Below are 6,632 nucleotides of genomic sequence, written 5' to 3'. Positions count from 1 at the left end.
AGAATGAACAAAGTACAGAGGCAGACCGATGATGCTGGGAAGGGAGACCTGAGTATGAACAGCTGTGGGCAAGTGGGAGGCTGATCTGGGATATCCTACAGAGTACTGGGGAACCCAGCAAGACCAAAGATGGTCAGCAGGGGACAGGAGCCGTTCAGCCTGAGGGACAGCGTGTTCCGGGGTCTGGGTGAGGACCTCAGGGCTGTGCCAGGCAGGGGGCTAAGGCAGAGGAGGCCACAGGCACCCAGAGTGTGCCCTTTAGCTACCTTTCTTGAGGGGAAATGCTAGGTTTGCTAAGGAAGGTTTCATTCTATTTGGAGACCATTTCCCTGTTTTTATTTTTTTTTTTAAGATTTATTTATTTTTATTTGAAAGGAAGATTTTCACAGAGAGAGGAAAAGCAGAGAGGTCTCCCACCCACTAGCTCACTCTCTAAATGACTGCAATGACCAGAGCTGAGACGATCTGCAACTAGCAGCCAGGAGTTACGTGGGTGCAGGGGCCAAGGGCTTGGGCCATGTCCCACTGATTTCCCAGGTCGCAGTAAGGAGCTGGACTAGCAGTGGAGCAGCCAGGACATAAACTGATGCCCATATGGATTCTATCATTATGCCACTGTGCCAGCCCCAATGTTTCCCTGTGCTAATTCTGCTTTGCTTTTAAAACTTGAGCAAATGCACAGGCAGGGGGAGGTGACACATTCGAAAGAACATTTGGAAGTGCGCGTGTGTGGGCCCCAGATCTGAGCCTCTTCCTCGGGCTCTCCCTCCCCATCGGCAGCAGGAGGAAGGTGAGGGACTGTGTCTCGTGGCAGTCTGGGTCTGGAGGCACAGCTGTGGGTCAGGTTTCTGTAGCAGACCCTGGCTTTGGTTTGTGGGTCAGATGTGGATGTGTTGCTCCTTAGGATGTTCTGAGAGGGCACGGCGTTGGAGAGATGGCTTTCTCACACCTTGGGAGATCCACCCCTTGAAGCACGTGGCTAAGAGAAGGGATCTTGGACAAAGCAGCCCTTGGAAGATTCTGGAAGAAGTAGAGAAGAGTCTGTGTGGCACTCTGAGCTAGCAGGGCACTTGGCAGGGACCTGGAGGGGTTTGGGTTGATGTTTAAGCTGAAAGTCAGCAGCTGGAAGAGCTTTGCAAAACTGACCCAAACATGGTTATATTCCTGAGGTGGTCGATTTCATTGTCCCTTCTGGTCTCCCTTGTAACACTTGGCAGTAAAATCTTTTCTTGGGTTGCATCCTGTTGGTTGGGTCAAGGTTCAGGAGTTGGGGAAACAATCACCGCCAAGCCCTGTGCAGCCAACAGACCTGCCTGTGCAGAACAGGCAGCTTTCTGGAGCAATGTCCTAACCTCGCAGGCCTTTGAAGAGAGGCAGAAGCAATTTGCTCCATAATTCATCCTTAGGAGGGGATAACAAAGTTCTTGCCCCAGTAGAGAAAAAGCCTCAACAATTGTGAAAAAGGTCCTGACTCCTGGGTCATGCTCGGTCTGCTCTGGGAGCGCCAGCCAGCCCTGCAGGCTGAGCTGGCACTGCTAAGGGCAGTGTGTATGACCTGAAAGTCTTTCCGTGGCTCTTTGGCTTGTGCCCAGCCGTTGCGTGGTGAGTCAGACCCGAAGCCTGCAGCCTGAGCAACAAAGCCCAGCAGACTGTCTCCCTGCAGCGTGTGCAGATGCCACCGTGCCACTCGCTGGCCAGCAGCAGCTGTGAGGGCACTGCTGGGAAAGCCCCTGCTGTTCTGGGTTTGCAAGGAAAGGGCAGCAGTGCTTGAGGGAGCCCAGTCCCAGGAGTACTTGTGCCTGCCCTGCCCTTGGCACCCAGTCCGCAGCTCTTCCACTGTTTTGTTCTCCCATGCTCGGTGCTCCTAGTCAATAATGTAAATCATGTTCCTAGGAAGACCAGAGTGTTGTTAAGAGGGAGATAAGAGACATTCCAGAGAAGGAACAGAAGGACTGTGTGTCTCTGGAGGGGAGTGGTTTTGGCAGAAGAGGGAAAATCGAGGGAGGTGAAGAGGGGAGAGAACCTTCCCATGCCAGTCTGGATTTGGGAAAATGAAAAAAAGCATGATCGCGATGAATGGGTGGAAGCCGGTGAGATTTCAGCAGCAGCATCCCCATAGTTGTGCAAGTAATTACCTACTTTGCTGCTTCTGCTCACCTTCCCAAAGCTGGCCGCAGTCTCAGATCTTAGAGACTTGGGTCACTGCTGTGTGGTCCAGGTCCCAGCAGGGACCACTCATTGCTTTTGCTGTGGAGGACTGAGCAGATTCTTGCCATGTGGTCTTGCTGTTGTTGAGGAACTTGAGAAAAGAGATACTGTGAATCATGGGGAATCATGGTCAGGAGCACAGCATGGCCTCTGAAGAAGTTAGCACTCCCTTTGGGCTGGGTCTACAGTGGCCTGGGATCCTGGGCCAGAGACTGAAGAACACAGCACCCTGCCTGAGGTCAGGGAGGGTTTGGGGTGTGCCTAGCAGCATGCAGGATCTGAAGGGGTGATGGGGTTTGACTTCTAAGAGATTCACAGGGACACTGGGTGCAGTGGGCCGGGTACCATCTACACCCATGGTCTTCCTGGGTTGTCACAACCCCCTGCTCTGATAACTGACCTGTCTGTCCAGGCTTGCTGCACTTTGACCTTCAGAACTTGAAGTGACTTGAGCAAGGGTTCCCTATGTAGAAGTGGAGCCAGGATTCAAGTTCCCATTTGCCTCCTTCTGGGTGCACTCACTTGAACCTGTGCAGTCCTTGTCAGATCTTTGCAAGGCTAGGAGACTTTTGGCTGTTCCTGGCTTCTGCCCTGAAGGACTTCGTAGCATGGCTTAGGGGCGTGGTCTTGAGACTACTTTCTGTGACTCCTGAAGAACCCATTCACACAAGTGCCCTTTGCGTGTGATCTCTGTAAATCTCTCCTCATAGGAAACCTAGTCACTTGATGGGTTTCTTGGCCTGCTTCCCAGCTGAGCCTCTGCTGCAGCTTTCAGGGTCCAACTGTGATGCCTGGAACCACCCTTGAGTAACTAAATGAACCTTGAGCTCTGAGGAGTCTCAGAAACCTTGACCGATTTGAGGATGAGAAGGGTGTCTCCATACTAGTGATGCAATTGCAATTCTGGGGAGCTCTCAGTTCCCTAGAAACATTCACTAGTGCTTCTCCCCTACTTCTCTTTAAAATCACTGTGCAATAGTTAAGACACACAGAAGCCACAAAGGATAATGAACTAAATCCTATCCACTAATCACATCAGTAGTAAAACATCACCTTTAGAGGTAAAGCTCCTTGTGGCTGAATTCTCTGTAGCATCTTCCTGAAGTTTATCACCAAGCTCCTCTGTAGCCTCTTCCTAACCCTATCTGTATCCCTAGGCCATGTGCACTAGGCGCTTGGCAGATGCTCCTCTGTTAATCACTTTCTCGGCTGCACATTGTGTCTGTTGGGGCCATGTGCAGCACACAGGCAATCCCAGCCTAGTGACGTTGCAGTCTCTGCCATGTTAAATCATTATGGGGATGTGAATGGATGATGGATTCTAGGTTTGCTTTGAGTCTTTTTCTGCACGAGTGATTCTGCTGTGAACATTCTTGTCTGTGTTTTCCAGTGTCTGTACAACCAGAGAGGTTGTATTGGTGGGATTTCTGGCCTATGGAATGTATACATCTTCAGCTGTATCATCAGCTGTTCCCAAATCTTTCTCTAAAGTGGTTTCTTGTAAAAGATTTATTTTATTTTAATTGGAAAGTCAGATATACAGAGAGGAGGAGAGACAGAGAGGAAGATCTTTCAACTGTCAACTCACTTCCCAAGTGGCTGCAACTGCTGGAGCTGTGCCAATTCAAAGCTAGAAACCTGGAGCCTCCTCTGGGTCTCTCACGCAGGTGCAGGGTCCCGAGGCTTAGGGCTGTTCTTAACTGCTTTCTCAGGCCGCAGGCAGGGAGCTGGATGGGAAGCAGGGCCACTGGGATTGGAACTGGCACCTATATGGGATCCTGGCGCTGGGAAAATGAGGACTTTAGCCACTAGGCTACCGTGCCAGGCCCTCTAAAGTGTTTCTTTTTTTCACCGGGCTTGTCAATTGTCTTCTTCCTTCCCTCCCTCCCTCCTCCTTCTCTCTCTCTCTTTCTCTCACATTCTGCAGGGACTCCCTTTTCTGGATTCTGGTCCACCTTATTGATGGATAGGGTTTACTTTGGTTTCTCTCCATTTCTCTGTCCTTCCTACTATTCCAGTAAAGAATAGATAGCATATTCAATTTAGGATAACTTGAGGAGAGAGTTGAATAAAGAATAGTTTACTAAGGTTTACCAAGAGCGTATATAGAGTCCCAGATTCAGTTCCTATGACAATCCCAGGGAATGCGGAGAGAAACGCATGAGAACAGCGTACACGGAGAGCTCTGTGTAGATTACCTGCAAAGCAGGGGAGGGTCACAGAACTTGCCTTCACACAGCAAATGTTGTGTGCACTCAGCGGGCTGTTTAACACCGAGCTTGACATATAGTAAGTGCCCAGTAAATGCCAGCCACTTATTACTCTGAGAGGTAAATTACATGGGCTGAGTAATCCCCAAAGAATTTTTGTAGTTGTTATTTCCCAGCCTGTGTTGAAATATAAATGGACTAGGGTTGCTCACCTTGTAGTTTTTTCCATGACATTTTTTAAAATTAAAAGGTTTATTTATTTATTTGAAGGGCTCTGTGATAGAGAGTGAGACAGAGATGTAACAACAACAACAACAACAACAAAAAAAAAAATGGGAGAGAGAGAGGGAGAGAGAGAAAGGTCTTTCATCTGTTGGTTTATTCCCCAGATGGCTGCAACAGCCAGACCTGGCCCAGGCTAAAGCTGGGCGATTAGAACTTCATCTAAACTTCTCACATGAATATAGCAGCTTAAGTGCTGGAGCCGTCATCCACTGCCTTCCCCGGCACATGAACAGGAAGCTGGGTTGGAAGCAGTCCAGTCAGAACTTGACCTTGCACTCTGATACGGGATACTCACACAACAAGCAACAGTTTAATCCGTTGTGCGACAACTCTGTCCCCTCCCTGGCATTTTAACAAATAAGAAATCGAGTGTCCCCAGTTTTTGGCTTTTCTATGGGCTCTCTCCGTGCCCCTTTATCTGATGTCTGAACAGATGTCAATGTGTCTGCTTCTTGCTTTGGGGACATGACATCCAAGGATCTGGAGACAACGTTTTGTTTTCCCAATTTTTTATTACAAAAAACATTGGGCATCAGAACCTGACAGGAAGAGCGCATGTTTGGTGTAGTGGTTACAATAGCTTTCATAACATCAGAGTATCTGGGTTCAAGTCTTGGCTTCCATTACCAATTTCATCTTCATGCTAATACACACTCTAGGAGGCAGTGGGTGATGGGTCAACTACTTAGGTCTCTGGCACCTATGCGTGCAACTCAAATTGAATTCCTTGTCCTGGCTTCAGCCTCGCCCAGACATCTCTGGTTGGGGAGTTTGGGAAGTGAGCTAGCAGTTTGGAGCACTCCCTCTCTCCCCCTCTCTCTTCATTCTCTGTACCTTTCAAACAACACTACCACCAGCACAAAACAAGCCAAAAGTCTGGAGAAGTGGGACAACCATATAGTATATGCTTGATATTGGGAGCATGGTTACTAGCAAAACTTGCTTTTGTAGAGAGGCTTTGTGGTGGGGAGGGGGTCACACTGCTTGAAAGTTATATATTGACACATTGCTCCTAAATACTTCATCTTGCATTTGCTAGGAATAAGACACTTAAGATTTGTCACTCCAAGGCCTCTCCCTCCTTAATCTGAAGTAGCCTGGAGACTCCATTAGGCAATTCCACATTCCATGAAAGACCTTCTGTATGTCTTCAGTTTTCGGTGGACCACTGAAAGGCAGTTAGTCTTTCACTTCCTCCACAGATGTCACCTGTGTGTCTACCAGATATCAGGCCCTGAGATGACCAAGACCTCCCTCTACTTCCTTGGTGGCTGTTTGTTGTCTTCCTCTTCACCCCCGGTTGTCCTGTCCCCACTTCCCTCACGCGCTCCACGTGGCCCCTTTGCTCTTTACACGCATACACTGCCTGTAGTTCTTCCTTCAGCTCATCTCACACGCTTTCCTTTGGGATTCGGTGCTTTCTCTTTGTTTCAGTCTATCGATGGCTCTTGAATCTGCAGTTACCCAGCCCTCTCAAGCATGTGTGCTCATCCAGGTTTCCTGGACACTAGCCCCCATCGCCTCATAGGCTCATAGACTTGATCCTCCAGCTCCGGCGCATTTTCAGCTCCACCTTCTTCTTTCCTTTCCACTGCTGTTGCTTTTTAGTGAAGGCAGTATCCTATGTCACCTGGATAGGTCAGCAGCCTACACCTGTCATCCCTGATTCCGGATCCACTCCCTCCAAATCCTTCCCCTAGAAATGGTTTTTAGCCGTGGAGCCAGGTGCCTCTTTTTGAGTTCCTAAAGCACTTTCTGTGTCATCTGCCGTCGCATTATTTGTCTTTTTACTCATACATGGAGAACTTCAAGGGAAAGTTCTTAATTCTCCTTGTATTTAGCAAATATTTGGTACACAGCAGTAATGCAATTACAATTGTATCACCCAGTATTTGCTGTATATGAGCATCATGTTAGGAGCACTACTTG

This window comes from Ochotona princeps, chromosome 4 (genome assembly GCF_030435755.1).
Source record: "Ochotona princeps isolate mOchPri1 chromosome 4, mOchPri1.hap1, whole genome shotgun sequence".
Classification (NCBI taxonomy): Eukaryota; Metazoa; Chordata; class Mammalia; order Lagomorpha; family Ochotonidae; genus Ochotona; species Ochotona princeps.
The sequence above is the reverse complement of the archived record's forward strand: the minus strand, read 5'-3'. Positions refer to the sequence as shown.